The sequence below is a fragment of the Polyodon spathula genome, chromosome 5 (genome assembly GCF_017654505.1).
Source record: "Polyodon spathula isolate WHYD16114869_AA chromosome 5, ASM1765450v1, whole genome shotgun sequence".
In the NCBI taxonomy this organism is placed as follows: domain Eukaryota; kingdom Metazoa; phylum Chordata; class Actinopteri; order Acipenseriformes; family Polyodontidae; genus Polyodon; species Polyodon spathula.
In genome coordinates this window covers 58,348,423-58,366,439 of record NC_054538.1, presented here as the reverse complement: position 1 = coordinate 58,366,439, position 18,017 = coordinate 58,348,423, and the positions used below count along the sequence as shown (strand labels likewise).

The following is an 18,017-nucleotide window of genomic DNA, read 5'->3' as shown; positions in this document are numbered from 1 at the left end:
GACAGATACAGAAAGAAATGTATGTTTTTATTTTTTGTTCATGAAAACCCACAAATGGACTAAATCAAATACAAAATGTGATCTGGGACAACTGTATTGGTGATAGACTTTTTTTTAATATGGTGAAGAAAGGGCTAATCTGCCATTGTGTGTTTTTCCATATCACCCAATTAAGATGTAAAACAAATGAGCAGCTGCAAGGGAACTACAAACAACAACCACCCTTTAATCATTTCAGAATCTCGAAATGAATCTAGTTTAAATTGCATTTCACCTACTCAACTGTATCCATAGGGTTGCTAATTAAACTTTAATTAAAGCTGAGAGCCAAAATAAATAAAAGTAACAAAAACAAAGCTTAATGCAAAACAATAAACTGTACTGTACCTAATGTTAAGGCAGTTAAGGGAGTATATCATTTCAGGAAAGACTCTGTTTCACGTCGCAAGGAAGGGAGCAAATAATTTTCACCCTAAATTAAAACAGTATATACTGTATTGTAACGGCCCTTGTCTCGACGGTGGTTTTCAATAAAAGCACCCGATGATGCGTACTCTGAGGTAGGGGATTCTTCTCTTGGTCAAGATTGTGATTCATTTACTTAATTTTTCTGCGCATGTGGCTATTTAGGGTTGCATTGCCTTAGTTTTTTTTTTTTTTTGGGGGGGGGGGGGAGGTTGTGTGCAAAAAGTACTGGCATCAGCTTTAAAAACTCTCAAGTAATTCTGCAATAATTGGCCTTTCTACATGATGGCTCATATTCTTCACACCTTTTTATTTCCCAGCTGCCAACACTTGTTTAACAAGCAACCAATTATTACAAAAATATATTTTTTAAAAAACTGCCGCGGCGACAGCTGCTATTACCTTTCATTTTCTGTTCCTGTGAAACACTCATCACTTTTGCTTTGGAAATATTTCGATTGGCTACTACAGCTCCTACAATTGCTCACTGTTCCTTTTTAAAAGCCGTGAACTTGTTAAACTTAGTATGACATATATGAAATTAGTAGTAGAAAAAACTGATGTTGGTTTTGAAGACAAGTTATCACAACTATGTTTGAGCTACCTCTATTTCTGTGCTGTCCCCGCTGTTTCTCAAGGTGCATGTAGCAAAAAAAAACACAAAACAATGCCTTATCCAGCCTTACCACAGTTTCAGTCAACATGTAGTTGTGTCAGTAGTACTTCGTCATGTGAAAAAAATTGAAGAACAAGTAAAAAACAACAACTGGAAGAAAAGATCAGCTGCTTATGCTTTCTCACACCAGCCCAACTCTGTCCAAACCCCTCTCTGTCCAGCCCAACTCTGTTCACCCCCTCTCTCTCACCAACACACAGAAGACCTGACCATCTCATATATCATGTATAGTATATATGAGATGGTAAGGCGTACATAATTTCCAGGAAGCTACAGACAAATAAAAACACAGGCCTGCGAGCAACTGAGAACTGGGAATCATACAGAATGATGACTGAAAACTTAATAAAAAGTAGGTTTTTGTTTAGAAATATATACATACTTAAAGGAAAACTGTACATATTTGTACTTGAAATCAGTAATGCCACAAAATGATTTTGGAGGCCACAGCACATAATAAAATAATCTCTAAATAACACAAAATTCCTAGACATTGTACATTTATTATGCTAGCACACAAACAGTCTGTACCATTGTAAAAGGCATCCCGAGCGATGACGTGCGGGGAGTCATGATAAGTTGGGGTGCGGGTTTTGGCCCTCTTCTTGGCTACTGCGGCCAGGCGGTTCTTCCCCGTGCTTCCCTCAGCAGCTTATGCAAGGGCTGCTGAGGACAGCCAGCATCCAGTCCTGGGCCTTCTGGTGAAGGGACAGGCAGCTCCCGCTTCTCTACTCTTGATGGTGGGGGAAGTGATATCAGCAGGCATTCATCCTCTGCTGGTGGAAAGGGACCCAGCAGGCATTCACCTTCTGCTGGTGGAGGTGGCAGAGGCAGAGGCAGATCTTGCTGCTCTGCTCCTGGCGGTGGAGTTGGTGGAGGCATGTAGCCTCCTGGTGAAATAGGTGGGAGCGGCATGTAGTCTCCTGCCGACGGAGGTGGGAGTGGTGTGTAGTCTCCTGCCGATGGAGATGGGAGCAGCGTGTAGTCTACCTTTGTTACAGGGGACTGCTGCGGCTCTCCCTCACTTGCAGTGGACTGGTGCGGCTCTCCCTTACTTGCAGGGGGCAAAACCAGCAGGCATTCTTCCTCTGCTGGCGGAGGTGGAAACAGCAGGCATTTTTCCTCTGCTGGTGGAGGTGGAAACAGAAGGCATTCTTCCTCTGCTGGTGGAGGTGGAAACAGCAGGCATTCTCCCTCTGCTGGTGGCTTGGGTCCTAGGGCTGTGGGATTCCCCTTCTCAGGCTGTGGACGCACCGACTCCCCCTTTTGGGTTGTGGACACACCGACTCCTCCCTCTTAGGCTGTGGACGCACCGACTCCTCCCTCATGGACTGTGGAAGCACCAACTCCCCCCTCTTGGGCTTAGGACATTTGGTCTCCTCCCACTCAGGTGTAGGATGTTCGGGCTCCTCCCACTCAGGCATAGGATGTTCAGGCTCCTCATCGTCATCCTCATAACTGCAGAAGGGACAGGAGGCAAAGTAATGCTTACCCTCGCAGAGGGGGCACAACGGCGATGGCAGCTGGTTGGGTCCTGGCTTCCAAGCCCTCCGGCGGAACCACCCCTCTGTGTCTTCCCCCCATCCCATCTTTCGGGACAATGCCAGCAGCTCTACATGGACAGACCAGTGCCTAGTGGTTTTGCCACAGGCGAAACACCACAGCCCTGTTTCCTCCTTTCCCCCTTTGCTCTGCTGCTGTTGCTGCTGCTTCTGTGGCTCCCGCTCTGGTCTGCGTGTAGGAGGCACTGGTAATCCCATGATGACACCACAAGTCAGAAAGATGGCTGCAGTGGGTGACAACAGACAGAAACAGGAACCAACACAGAACAGACAGAGACATGGAGTTTGGTAAAGCTGAGCACTTGGTTGCGGTCAGCATTTAATGATTAAACAAACAGAAAATAAAAGGTTGAAAGGCAAACAAAACACAGGACATGGCACTGGTGGCCAAAACAAAGAGACAAACAAAAACAGACTAACACTGTGAGCTGTTCTTACTTTAACTATTATTATTACCTCCGCCTCCAATCCCATTCTCCACTCACCAAACACACAGCCCCGAGTGAGTGAAAACATGCTGCTTTTATGCAGCTGTACTGAGACTCGATTCTTACTCAATCATTAAACTGGAGTCTTGGTACAACAGCACGTGAATTAATATAGTTCAATTCCCTGTGCTCGCATATTATTACATTTTACCTGCACGTGAAGTGTTGTGCAATCCTCGTGCCTAAATACACATATACATTTTAAACACTTGTGCGCATAACCCATATTATATCCCTTGTGTACCAACTAGAATACACCAACATTAACACACCACACACAACATATAACACAGAAATACATACAGGGGCAGGGCAATATTGCCACAGCAGCCAAGTTTTGGGACTGTTTCTGATTGATGTCCACATCTGTATAATTTGGCAAAGCTTTGCCTTACACTTCCAACCAATTCAGTGGATGCAAACGTGCAGTCTCAATTTATGGGCAAATCCATACTACACAGAGAATGTCAGCAGCAATTGTTGGGAGATGTTGCATGCTTGCCTTTTAACAAATGACAGCACTCTGTTTTAGTAAGGAAGCAAGTACCACTATTTTTAGGCTTTTATAGTTCTCTGAAATATTAGGTGTATTTAATATTTAAACAGGTCCGCGAAATGTCCATAAAATCGTAATTATAATCCTAATCCTAATTGGATGACTTGACCATGGGCATATGATTGAATCCATTTTTTTCCCACTGCGTTCAGTACTTGCAGTCTTTTTTGCTTTTTAGTGACAGGCTCGTCAACAACACCAGCCATCATGACACTTCATCAGTAAAATCAGACGCACAGGCACACACAACAAGAAAAGCACATGACGCATACTGCATCATATGACTGCAGGTTAACGTGATTGGGTAGCAATGCAAACAATTCAAACAACATGCGCTAAACCAGTAGAGTATGCTGTTGCACCGCAGTACGACAGCCACCTATACGAAATTTCCTAACGAGAAAATAACAATTTCACATTTTACGCCGGGGTTTTCAACATTTACTCTAAAAATCGGGACAAATGGCATCCCGACAGTACCTCAACTGGGACTTGGGACAAAGCCCCTAATATCGGGACGATCTCGATTTTATCGGTACGTCTGGTCACCCTAGTTGCAGGTGATGCCTGCAGCCACAATTTGCTTACAGATGCTTCACAGAAGAACAGTAACAGTGCAAGTACAAAAGAACTTTGAAGTTAAAGACTCTTTATCTGCAGCGCTATTAAACATCAGCACTGCCAAGAAAGTGTTTTTTTTTTTAACAGAATCTAAAAGGTGAACTGTATTTTAGGAGAGCAAGAATGGCAACAGAAATGTCAGATCCGATTATAAAAACTGTGGTTTGCTGTGGAGCTATAAAATATGCTGTCCATATTCAATAATACACATACACATAATATCAACATCACCTGCATTTAATAGTCAGTAGCTTTTTATTACACTGCCAGCTCCTGGCAATAAACACATACTGCCATTGATTTCATTACCAACAGAAAGTATGGCCAGCACACAAAGGTGTAAATATTTACAATGCATAATAATTGGTCCAATTATTCATGCATATTCATAGAATTGCCTAATTGACTATTGTTCAATTATATTATATTGAATATGCAGAAAACAACCAAACCAGCTCTTCTTCCTGGGATTTTGTACTCAAGTCAAGCTTGTTGCCTAATGCTAGCTGAATACACATAACTACCCAGGAAGCTTCTAGCACGCTGTAATATTTGACAGTAAATGTTGTTTAACTTACTTAAAGTCTAATTGGGGCTTCTCAAGACCATTCTAAATGTACAACATATCCGTTTGTCATGGCAAATAAAAAATCTGAAAGGGATCCAATGCATTTCAAGGCCAATTATTCCCACTGTTTATCAAGTTTAACTTCCCTCTCTCTCGCATTCAGCTGACGGTTGGTCCCAGTTTGGGGTACAGATTGTATTATGCAGATAATATAATTTACCAGTAAGAAAGTTAATTGCACCTTAATTATGTTGTTTCACCAAGCGAGGAATTATACTGTAAAGAAATAATTATCTGTGAAAATTGGTTTAATATATAATCATGCTATAATATTCTATATTGCATGACATGCCCATGTGTAGTAGATGCTTATACAGATGTGTAATACACTGAAGAAATGCAAATTCAAAAAAAAAGGGTCAAACTTTTAAAAGAAAATCCAAGAGACATATTTTCTTCTTAAGATGTGTGTTAGTTCATGAAACTTTTAAGAGCAAACAACAGTACAGTTTACAGGACTAACAGCATACAAGCCACGGCATTGAAGTGTTAGCAAGAATTTCCCTGTGGAAATTGTATTCATAATTTAGTAAAAAATGTGGGAAAATGACAGTAAAAAGCCTAGACCTCTCTACATTCTCTCAGCTAATTCTGTTTTTAGAGTGGACAGTGAATGTGTTTCCTAGTCTTAATCTAAAAAACATGTGGAAATAAAAAATACAGACTACTGTAAATCTTTATGCATTTATTAGTATTATGATACTGAAGTTTGTTTTCCACAGCTGCTGTCAGTATGCATTTCATTATGATAAGCATGGTACATATTATAGATCAACTTGAATTACTGGAGTTCAGATTTGAAAGAGTCAACTGTACAAAATTAGACAAATACTGAAAAGATACAAAATAGTGGAAAATGTAGCGTTACAAATATAAAAAATGTTCAGTGTGTTTCAATAATATAATATTAGGTGTTCTGAATATTAAAAAAAAAAAAAAAAAAAAATCTCTATCAGATCCCCAAAATGGAATTACAGTGTTTAAACACTTCCAGTCATGTGTTATAATATTGTTAACATATATAATAGATATAACACCTTGACAAGGCTCCTGGGGAAAGGTAAAAAGCCTTGTCTATTTTATAATTAGACAGTATGCTCGACTTTGGGAGGCTATCTTCCTAATTAGGCATTGTGTTTACAGCCAGGGTTTCTTCATAGAGAAACACAATCCCTGGTTTAGGTCTTTTAAGCCTCGCTGTCTCGTTGATAAAACCCCTGGAGAAACCCAGCTAAGAGAGATGCAGCTAAGAAGGCACCACAGTGATCTGTTCCTGGTTTTGATCTAGAGAAGGTTTTACTGTTGCCCTTAAAAGAGAGCTTCCCATAATGGCTTGATGTTATCTTTTATCATTTCAGTGCCTGTTCAAAATTTGTAAACCTGCAGGGCTAGGATTGAATGTAGAAAGCGAGTGTGTTTGCAAACTGTGTGCTTACTAATTTAAGAGAAAGAAGCTTCAAATGTCTTCACCTTTCCCTTGCCTTTCTATGAGGTTTGCAAATCCGGTATGTCGAGTTATGGTTTCTGTCTTAATCTGTGAGTTTGTCTGGACAATTGTGACTGCATGGATCTGAACAGACTTTTCATTTCCAAATTTCAACCTGGCTCTTTGTCCTCTCTATATGTAGAATAGTCTGGCCCAGCAGAGCTGAAAAGTCACAATTTCACATGGTTTTGTAAATCTCTGTTTGATTGGCTAACATTACTTCCAAGATCAGTTCACCTCAACATAGTCTTTAGGGTCATGTTACTGGCTGCAAAGCATGTCCAGCAATATTGAAAGCTTCTGGTCAGTTAAAGACAGGAAAAAAGGGGGTTGAAGGATGGGGGCAATTGCACTGTCTAGGTGAAATGACCAAGCTAATGCATATCACTTTATTGTGTTTCTTATAAAATCTGATTGATGCATTTAATGCTTCTCACTCAGTGTGAAATCAGCTGCCTGTTAATCAAAGCTACTTCAGATTTAATAGAAATATACAGAGCTGCATGCATAAGGTTAAAGCAGATTGGACTAAAAGCAATCTTTGTTATGGAATTTCCAGTGCCTCTGCAGATTTCTTGAAAATACTGCCATTAACCTCCAAACAGGACTCAACTTTTCAAAAGCCTATTTCTGGCAAAGACAAATGGTGTCACTTTAAAAGAGTTCTTTGCAATATTTATTATGCATACTGAGCAGCTGAAACTGCTGACTGATGATGTATTGAGGTTAGAATTTGACCAAAAAAAAAAAACTTTTCAGCTCTTTTGGCTTGGCATGGACCCAGTGACATATAGTACCTTTGTAAACTGGCCATCAGACTTTCAATGTTTAGAAGTGAATCCCAGTTTTGTACTTCATGAACGTTGCTTTCGTTCGATCAAGCATGGCAGATAAATGTTTGCAAGCAGTTAAAATGAGAAAATGAAAGCCCCTCCCCCTATTGACTGTATATTTTAACTCCGGACAGCAGACCCTCTGGACATAAAGGTACGTGGACATCTTATCTTTAACAGTGACCCTGTGACCTAAATCTTTCAACTTGAGCTAACTTGAACGATGTTGATATAAAAAATCTATGTGGTAGAGTTTTTAAACTGCAGTTTGACATACAGACCGACAAACATGTTGGCTGCATATACTCCCAGATTCAGATACTCTTATAACTTGAGCTAAAGAATGTTTGTTTTTTATTCATTATGTAAAGGATAAACCACAAATAATTCACTCGAAACGGTAAATTATTTTACACCAATTCAACGCTTGTCGTGGTTTATGCCACTTAAAACATTTCTTCTTAATTGATAATTGTTCAATAATTAGGCTCAATTGATTAGTAATTTGGTAATTGGCTTTGCTAGATTTAATATGTTTGTGTATCATTATGCTGGTGTGTTGTCATGAGTTCCCCAGAGCTCGAAATCCCACTTACACAGATAACATTTTCTGTTGTAAGCGAAGATAGCAACGAGGACTTTGTTTTCGATCTAGAATATGAAAGTGGTATTAGGAAAATAAAAATAATTAAAAAAAAACAAAGGAGAAAAAGGAAAGTACTGAACATTTTGCTGAACCTATAAACGATGAAGACCTAAATATCCTGGCTAGCGATTGGTTTTTGGAAAGTACTCGAGCAAAAAGTAGATGTGAAGTTGTTTGAACTATAGTTAAAAGAAAGAAATTCAAAAGCTGAGTTTAAATCTGACGTCCGTGCAAATGGTGGAGATTTAATAAGTATGGATAGTGCTACTCTGTCATACAGCCTTAGTTGTTTTGTGACAAAAGTAAGAAAACGTAACAGAGAAGAGTACTGTGGCAATTGACTATATGAACTTGTAATTTCCATACAGCATTTCCTAAGAGTAAAGGGACGCACTTTAAGTTTGTTAAATTTTTGAAGTGTTCTTGATGGGAAAATGAGAGCATTGGTCAAATCAGGAGTTGGTTTGCATAAGGTTATTTCCAGGAAAACATTTTGGGAACAATGGGACTTCTCGGATCTAGTACACCTGAAAACCATGAAGGCTAAGAATTGCAGTTAGTAGTCAGCTTCAGTTGACTACTAACTGCACTCATCTGGACGTTTTTTTAAATACAAAGAAGACGTAACCAAGACAAACAGAGGGGGTCACAGCATAGAAAAATGGAGTGCAAAGAAGTTATTGCATATGAGAACAGTAACAAGCCCAGAGATATGTGGTGTGACTTTATGAAAAATACATGGGCCTATGGTATGTTTGTTTATTAGTTTATAACTTGTGCTTATTATAAAACTACTTGAATTACTTTTGCGCTTCAACCTATTACATTGTCAGACATAAGTCGTGTTTAATAAAGGCGTGTTGTTAAGGATGTTTTTCTTTATGCATTTGTAATATCACTATATAGCAACCAACCAGTTGTTGTTAATCAATTGAGCCAGATTACAGGAAGGATGTTTTAACAAGCTGGATTTGAAGGCTTTTATGCAAATTACAGTTTGAGAGCTACAGCTGCTACGTGTTTGTGTAATAAAGGAGTTGATGAACAGTTAATTTATGAAACAACTGGCTATAGATCGAATGCTGCACACGCTGCAAGAGGACAAGCGACGAGCAAAAACATGAGATTTCTGAAATACTCCAGAGTTTTGTAGGTGATAATGAAATTGCTGTTGATTGTGAACTTGTCTAGAAGAAGTGTGAAATACAAATTAAAATGAGGGATGTTTATGTGGAAGTGAGTTTGTAATTTCTTGTTTTTTTACGCATTGTTAATAGACCTATAGTATATTATTTATGTTATTATATTTTTTCTTCAATCTGGTGAAATTGCAAACCATGTTTAAACTGTGTGAAATTATAGGATAATTGTTGAAATAATTGCTGCTTAATAAAATGGCATTCGCTTTTTTGTTGAATTGTTGTGACTGTGGTTTTGTTTATGAATCAACAATTTTCTGTGGATTCATTGCTCAAACTGTGGATTCGTTAATCAACAATACATCTGCCCCACACTCCCCTTCTCTTCAAAGCCACACAGCCACTTTAGTTATTAGATTCGTAGATTTACTCCACTGAAAGATCAAAGGGTGATGTCACAAATATGTTTTAAAATTGGATAACAGTTCTCTAGAAATATTAAAAAATGTGTGACATAAAGAGGAACAGGCTTCATACACTTTCAAATTATAATACACTCAGTAATTGACAAAGAAGGTTTTTAGCCAGTTTCATCACAATTGGAGAGACAGTTCTTTTTATAAATGTAAACATTTAGGCGTGAAATATAAACTGCTGGATGCACACAGACAGCCTTTATATACCCCCACATTATGGTACACTTGATAGTTTTGGGGGAAAAAAAAAGGTCCGTAGCTTGTTTCCTGACAATTGGACAGCTAGTTATCTAGATGACCAACTCTAAAGAGACAAATCACTTTGCATGCTGATGGCCATTAGGCCACTAGATTTAAAAACCTTTTATGGTGAACTTTTTTATGATGGCCAACACATTCAAATGAGGACAATATGAGGAGATGTGTATATTTTACACACACATTGCTTTTGCATTTGTTTTTTTATTAACTTTACATTGTGGGAGGGATATATAGTATATGCTGTGCATAAAATGCCAGTGAACTATACACATTAAATGCCAGGTAACTATTTAATGTGTGCATAAAATGCCAGTGAGTGAAGAATATACATAAAATACCAGTGGACCTTTGATGGAAAACTGGGACTTTTCCAGCTAATCTGGGCCTCTTTGAGAAAAAAAAAAAATACAGCGTTATCAATGTCTTGTATTGTAGTGGTGCAGCTCTCAGGCAACATGGATTATTTTTTAAAAGCTGTCCTGTTATTCTGAATGCCAGTCTGGGCCTTAGGGCTGCACAGACACCTCAACACTCCCTTTGTCCCTTGTTATCGACCTACTATCAGATGTTGTGGGGGAAAAAAAGAAACCAAACAAAACATCTATTTGCTTTTAGTTTCATTACAGTTGGCAAAAGCTGTCTTTTTTGAACTGCAGAGAAAGCAGAATTAATTTGGATTGATCATTTCCGCTGTTCTACCCTAATTTGACTGGCTGTTGCGCGTTACTATGGAAACAAGAAAAGGGGGTTGGTTTCATCAGTTCAGAAGGATTGGCTCTGCTAGATCAAAAGGGCGGTGCAGATTCTGCCAGTTTTGAAGCAGAAAGCCTTTTAGTATACAGCCAGAGTCCTTTTGTATGTAAAGTAAATGCTTGTCGCCAACATGGCAAATTTCAGTAACTTGTACTGGCCATATAAAAATTGAAGGTCACAACCTGATTTGAACCACCCTGCTCTAAAGTGTGACTTACAGTACATACATACGTGCGTACATACATATATACAACTGCTTCCTCTATAATTATAAAAAGCACAATATGTCCTTCTGAAATGTTCATAGTTGGTAAACAAAATACAACTAACACTGCATCATTTAAAGCTGGGTCTAGTGCAAAAAAGTGTTTTTTTGTTTTTAAATTAACATGGAAAACATATTCATATATGTTAGTTACTGCTGATAATTCTGTTTTACCAGCCTTATCCTTGCCAGACATAGTGACCCACATATGAACATTAATAAACACAATTAAAATCTAGTGCGACAAGTAGAAAGACTATGTTTATGTCTTTAAATCAGAAACAGATTTTCATAAGCAATCCGGTGGCCGCCCAGAGATACCAAAATACAAAACACCCAAAAACAACCAGCACAGACGATAACAACATCTGAAGTCAAAAGTCAATGATAAGGGGGTGTTAAATAGAAATTGTTTATTTCAATTACTCTTTATGTTAAGAAAATAGTAATTAATAGATACCAAGTTTATTATCCAGCCATGCAGGCAGTAATTCATCTTATTTCACAGGACCCATACAGCAGCCAAGACTCTCTGGGTTACAAGGTAAAAAACAATTCACTGTGAGCGCCCTCGCTGCACGCAGAATATATGGAACCACAGCCCAAATCACATCAATCAAGGCTACCATTATTTTCTATTCTGTCAAAAAAAAAAAAAAATGTAATCCTCAACTCATTGATTTCCTCAATGTGTTTCAGAAGGTTATAAGGACACTGGAGGATCCCTGTTCTATTTAGTCACTTAAGCAAAATGCAGCACTCTTGTATTATATCACTGAACCTACATCAAAACAAGACAAGAGAAATAATAGAGGGCAGCAATCCTTTTTTTAATCTATCCTTCCTAACCTATTAAAAAAAAAAATATTAAAACGCTGTGACAGAGAAAGAATGAATCTTGGTTATAAATCTCCCTACCGACATGTGTGGGTGCTGAGTAAAGGGAACAGTGTGCCCAGGACTGGATGGTTTGACAGGTAATTCTAGGGTCCGTAAAAGTCGGCCATCCAGAAATGGGGCAGAGCCACAGCACATCAAATCATTGCCCCAGATGGGAAGTGATGTGGCAATCGTGGATTGGAGGAAAAACGTTGCACTCGCTAACCAAGGGGGCGTGGCTGAAGGTACAATAGGGGATGTGGCCGAGCGAACTATTCCTTTGTTTTGGTTACGAGAGAAGGGCTGAAGGACTGTGATATACCGTTAGTGTTTAGTGTTTGTTTGTTTTGTCGTACTAATTGTAAACGTTTATTCTTGTTAGACGGCCAATAGGTTCCAGGAGCTGTCACTAAAGGTCAACACCAACTTGGACAACACTACTGTTCACAAATAAACGTATTTAACCACTTGCACTTAAAAAGCAATCACTTTGGACTCTGTGTGTGTATTTACAGTAATTATTATTTCTGGACTGAACCCTGGGAGTTTTACTGAGCAGTACACATAACTGTGTATTGCTAGTTATTATTATTTACAGTGTCAAGTGACTTTGGATTATAAATAAAACATGAACGCATTGTGAACGTTTGTCATTACTTGAGCACCACATCACCTCTACATCTGTGCACTGCAAACAACTTTGCCACAAACACATATAGAACCTACTTCAAGAAAAGTGATTAACTTTTTGCCTTCATTCTAAAACCAAATAAAACAAAAACTGATGTGTGTGCCAAAGCCTAAAGCCTATTAGATTATTGTTTAGCTATTTTGTTTGGCACGCCATCATTAGACTGAATCTCATCCCCACCTAGAACCCATAATATGTTCTATAGCAACTTTAAAGCAGGCTAAACACCACAACGAAAGGTCAAAATATGGCTGAATGTTTATTAGATTTTTTTTTTTTTAATATCTTGATTATTATGTTTATTAATTTTCTCTCACATATTAATTTTCCTTTTTTTTCTGTTTTTTTTTCTGGTTGTCCAATAGCCGTTTTTATCCTCTTTGCTAAGTCAACACAATCGGCAACAAACTGCACTTATGAAGGTTTAGAATCAGTGTAGTAAAAGTCTGTAAAAACATGATACATGTACCACACATGGAAATCAAGCTCCACAGTAAACATGCCTGCAAGACTCAAAATATTGTTGCTTAGACTTATCTTGCACATGCCTGGGTGTATTGTGAGGCAAGAGGCCAAAGGCAGAGTGATTTCAACCACCCAAAAGTTCAGTAACATATGTCTTACTGCACACTGGAGCGGGTTATAATTGTATTAAAAAAAACAGAAAGGCATCTGCTTTGGTCTTTCCTGTTGTGGCCTTAAATTTAACACTGATATGTACTTATCCTCTATGGACACGGTTTGATTTAGTTTAATACATTATTATTTTGGATGGATTACCAAAAGACTATATGAACACAGGTCTTGCTTTTATAGGGTATACTGAAAGCATCAGCTTCTACAGTAAACCTGATTTATTTATTTTTTTAACTAAAGCAAGTATGCCCAGAAAAAAGTTATTTTATTATTCACTTTCCACACATCAGAATAGATGGCTTGTGAGTTTTTTTTTTTTTTTTTTAATGCAGAATAAAAAGATCTGCAGCATACATTTATCTGGCTCTAGCATTACCAAAGCAGCATATCTCCGGAATAGTTTTTATGAATCACTACTATTTGTCATGCCTTATAATTTAGTGTTCCTGTGAAAAGTGGGACATGTAAAAGAATTTTGCACAAAACCTTTATTTAATGTTGGTATCCACAAAACTACTTTCAAAACACTTCACTTCAGTGATGTTTTTATAATGACTATAACTTACCTGTGTACTTAATTAATGTACTCTATATACATTGGGTACATTTGCCAATCTTTTAACCTACTCCTATTTTTGAAAGAAGAAAAAAATGCTATTAGTTTTGCCAAACTGAACCCTAGCAACTGACTAATAGAAATAAAAGCAATTGTTTCTGTTTTTTAATACTAACGTGGTATTTTTTATGTTCAAAGAGTATGAGTTCATTAAAGACTGGAGTAAAAAGTATTGAGTATGGCTTCATACTGTACAAAAGCGGTGTACTTCAACAACCTGCTTCATCTCAGACCTGCATATTAAACTCTACAGTAATTCTCACTATATTATTATATGTCCCTGCTCACAAGCCTATGACAATTGACCTTGATTGAATTTCTAAAGGCTGCCCCTAAACTTTGACTGTGAACTCCAAACCATTCTTACAAGGCCCCTCTCTGCACAGCCAAGCAATTTTCTTCTCAAAGTGAATGCCATTTTTTTTTTAAATTGCAAACAATTGACTATTATCTTTATACACTGAGTAATTACTGTAATATATTTTTATTTCTGATAAATAATAATAATAATAATAATAATAATAATAATAATAATAATAATAATAATAAACACATAACAAGACCCCTGTTGAAGCCACTGTGTGAGTCCTGATTAAAGACAGACTGTTAATAGATGCAATTATGAAGCAGCTTCAGTTCAGAGTTAAATTGGCCATTGAAGAAGGGAAATTGTGGAACACTTATGGCCAATTACTCTGACAAGCAATCAGAGAGAAAAGATAAATTTGTATTTTCTCCTTCTTTCACTTCTTAGCCAGTGGAGTATAACATTTAATTTTACCCAGAATTTTCCACATGGCAATTCCTTGACAAAGGAATAGACTGTAAAATAATGAAAGGCAACATAACATGTTTAAGAACTTTATTTCAATCTTATGTAAAGCCTTATTTTGTGTTATACCAAGGGAAGTCGACATAATGGGAACACATTTTATTATTATTATTACAAAAACTTCTGTATCTCTCTATGACTTCTACTATGTTATTTATCCTCCTATTAATCCTAGAAGTTTTCAACACAAATTGATAAGCTGTTTTTTACATAGATAGATAGATAGATAGATAGATAGATAGATAGATAGATGGAAAATGTAAATATGGCATACAGAAAGACAGTTGGACAGAATGGCTGCCTCCTTATACTCCCACATCATGATACATTCAGTGCAAAAGAAGGTGAACAATTTCATGAGCTGTTCTCTAAAAATCTGCAGAACTCTAGATTGTGCCATATGCACAGTCCCTCTGTACTACATTCACCAGCGAAGATATGCATCCCCAATGGGGGTTTCACTTTATTAGAAAGAATCTGAATCTGAAACAGCTTCAATACCCATAAAGGCAGTGGTGTAACACAACATGCCTGGGCCTCCCCTGCCAAATATGGTGGGGGGGCCCTAAGTGCAACAGTACAGATGAGGAACCTCCTTTCATGCAGCACACACACACATATAAACACTTTTAACCAACATGAACAACAGCTACTTAAACAAAATAATTTAATACCTTTAAATCTTAATTCCTTTAAAACTTCCCCTCCCTATGAAATCAAACGCTTTGCCCTCAAAATATATGAAACCATTTCCTGACCTTTTGCTTGGAACGGTTCTCAGTGAAGCAGCCCTCGTCTGTCCTGTCTGATCCCTGCAGAGCTGGACAATCACTGCCTATTTGCTGCTCTAAGACTGGGGAATGGTGCTTCTTTTTCTTTCTTTTTTTTTAAATGGGCATCATCACTTATTTTACTAAAAGCAAGATTGCAGTCTTGCATTTTTTTGCGCAAACTCCTTTTAAGGCTTTCATATCGCCTTGCTCGTTGGGAAAGAGGGAAGGGAAAAGCCCTGCGGTTTAATAGTTTGTTTATTTTATAACGGGGTACCCCTCCGCCTCTTTGCAATTATTATTTTGTTTGGCAGCTCGCCCTCTGCCAGTATAATTTAGTTAACTCGTGCAGAATGTGACCGAGAGATTATTGAATAATTTATAGTTAGTTAATCCCACGGTCACTAATATAAAAGCTTGCCACTCTCTGCACACCAGTGAAGTGTTTGAGAGGAGGAACGAGAGAGGAAAGGAGAGAATTAAAAAGTTAAAAAGTAAAAGAAATTAGGACCAGTGAAGGCTACTGTCCAGCCTGACCTACAAAAAGGTTTTTCATGTGTTCAAGATTTGTTTTTGTTTCAATCTTTTGTTTCGCTCGGTGAGCGTTTGTTTTGTTTTAACCTTTTATTTTGTTATTTTTTAAAAATAAAGTCAACGCAAACGCCATTGTATCTATTCAGTTCCTGCTTCTGGCCTGACGTCACCACACACGCCATCCTGTCACACATGACGTCCTCGTGGGATCCACCACAGCCACTGACTCAGGCCAGAGAAAGGTACTGCAGGGTTTTTCTTTTTCGTGTTTTTTGGAAACTTAATTTTGAATGGGGGAGGAGGAGTGTCAACTTGAGCCTGTGCATCCCAGACGGGAGGACCGAGAGGCAGCTGTTCCCATCTTCACTAGCAGAGGAAGAATGTCTGCTGTCCCCATCTCCACCAGCACGGGAAGAATGCCTGCTGACCCCATCTCCACCAGCAGAGGAAGGATGCCTGCTGTCCCGATCTCCACCAGCAGAGGAAAAATGTCTGCTGTCCCCATGTCCACCATGTGCCTGCTGGTTTTGCCTTTAGAGCCAGAGGGAGAGGAGCCATCTCCAGCGCCAGAGGGAGAGGAGCCATTGCTGTCGTCTCCTGCACCAAAGGGAGAGGTCCCACCACTGTCTCCAGTGAGGGAGAGCTTTGTCCCCTGCAAGTGAGGGAGAGCCGCACCAGTCCCCTGCAAGTGAGAGAGAGCCTCACCAGTCCCCTGCAATTGAGGGAGAGCAGGACCAGTCCCCTGCAAGTGAGGGAGACTACCCACTGCTCTCGCCTCCAACGCCAGGCAACTACCCGCTGCTCTCGCTTCCATCACCAGGGGGAGACTGCCCGCTGCTCACACCTTCACTGCCAGGAGACTACACACTGCTCCCACCTCCACCGCTTCCACCACCAGGAGGACAGCATCAGGAGCTGCCTCTGCCTGCGCCGCCTCCACACGCAGGAGCAGAGCTGTCTCTGCCTCCACCACCAGAGGAAGACTGCCTGCAGCTTCCCCCTCTAACCCTAGAGGAAGGACTAGGGCATGATACTGGCGGTCCTCAGCTACCAATGCATAGTCTGCTAAGGGGAGCACGGCGGAAAACAGCCCGGCCACAACGGCTGTGAAGAGGACCATCCCTGCCACAGCCATTGTCAGAGTGGCCAACCCCAGTACAACTAAATTCCTAAATTCATCCTTGCCCAAGAATGCCTTTACATCAGTGCCCAAGGATGCCTGCTGTGCTCCCCCCAAGGATGCCTGCCTCGCTCCGCTCAGGGATGCCTGCCTCTGCATGCCTGCCATGTGAGGATGCCGGCCAGCTCCCTAACAGGGATGTCACATCTGGATTGCCTGGGGATGCCGGTTCGCCATCGCTTGGGGATTCCAGTTCACTATCGCCTGGGGTTGCCTGCTGCTCCTCATCACCTGGGACCGCCTGTGGCTCAACATAGCTTAGGAATCTAGTTTCTTTTTTGTCTTCCAGGGTTGCTGAGGGTCGTGCTTCGCCTGGGGTCACCAGCTCTGCTTCACCTGGGTGGTGACGCCAGCCGCTTTTGCTACGAAGAAAACGGGGGGGGGGGGGGGGTTCAGGAGCATTTTCACTGCTGGATAAAGTGTGGCGAGAGCCCCGGACGAGGGAGCTGCCACCATGAAGAAGGCTGGGTGGCCATTGAAGGCATGTGTGCTTTGCACAAAGACGGGTGGGTGGGACGGGGAGCCCTGCACATGGAAAGGGGGCAGGAAAATAACAGCCCTGCTGTTTATTATTGTTTGTTTATTTTATAACGGGGTACCCCTCCGCCACTTTGCAGTTATTATTTTGTATTTATATTTATGACGGCGAAAGCCGTGTGTGTGCGTTCAGGCAGAGGCAAATTTGGAATCTCGCCATCTGCCAGTATAATTTAGTAAACTTGTGCAGAATGTGACCGAGGGATTATTGAGTAATTGATAGTTAGTTAATCCCTCAGTCACTAATATAAAAGCTCTGCGCTCTCTGCACACCAGTGAAGTGTTCGAGAGAAGGAACGAGAGAGGAGAGGAGAATTCAAATTAAAAATTAAAAAAGTAAAAGTAAGACCAATGAAGGCTACTGCCCAGCCTGACCTACGATCACAATTGTTTTTTATTTAAATCTTTTGTTAAGCTCGGTGAGCAAGTGTTTGTTTTATTTAAACTTTTTATTTTGTTATTTTTTTTAAATAAATATGGCGCAAAC

The 18,017-nt window shown here is 39.6% G+C and overlaps 1 long non-coding RNA gene across 1 annotated transcript in view; it reads right to left on the bottom strand.

Annotated features, from left to right (window-relative positions):
• The window catches only part of LOC121315308, a 60,807-nt gene extending 45,438 nt beyond the window's left edge, over positions 1–15,369 (bottom strand). Inside the window, exon 1 of the long non-coding RNA XR_005950236.1 lies at positions 15,268–15,369. This is a non-coding gene — a long non-coding RNA (uncharacterized LOC121315308). The remainder of the gene's footprint in view (positions 1–15,267) is intronic.
• Between the last annotated feature and the right edge of the window lie 2,648 nt (positions 15,370–18,017).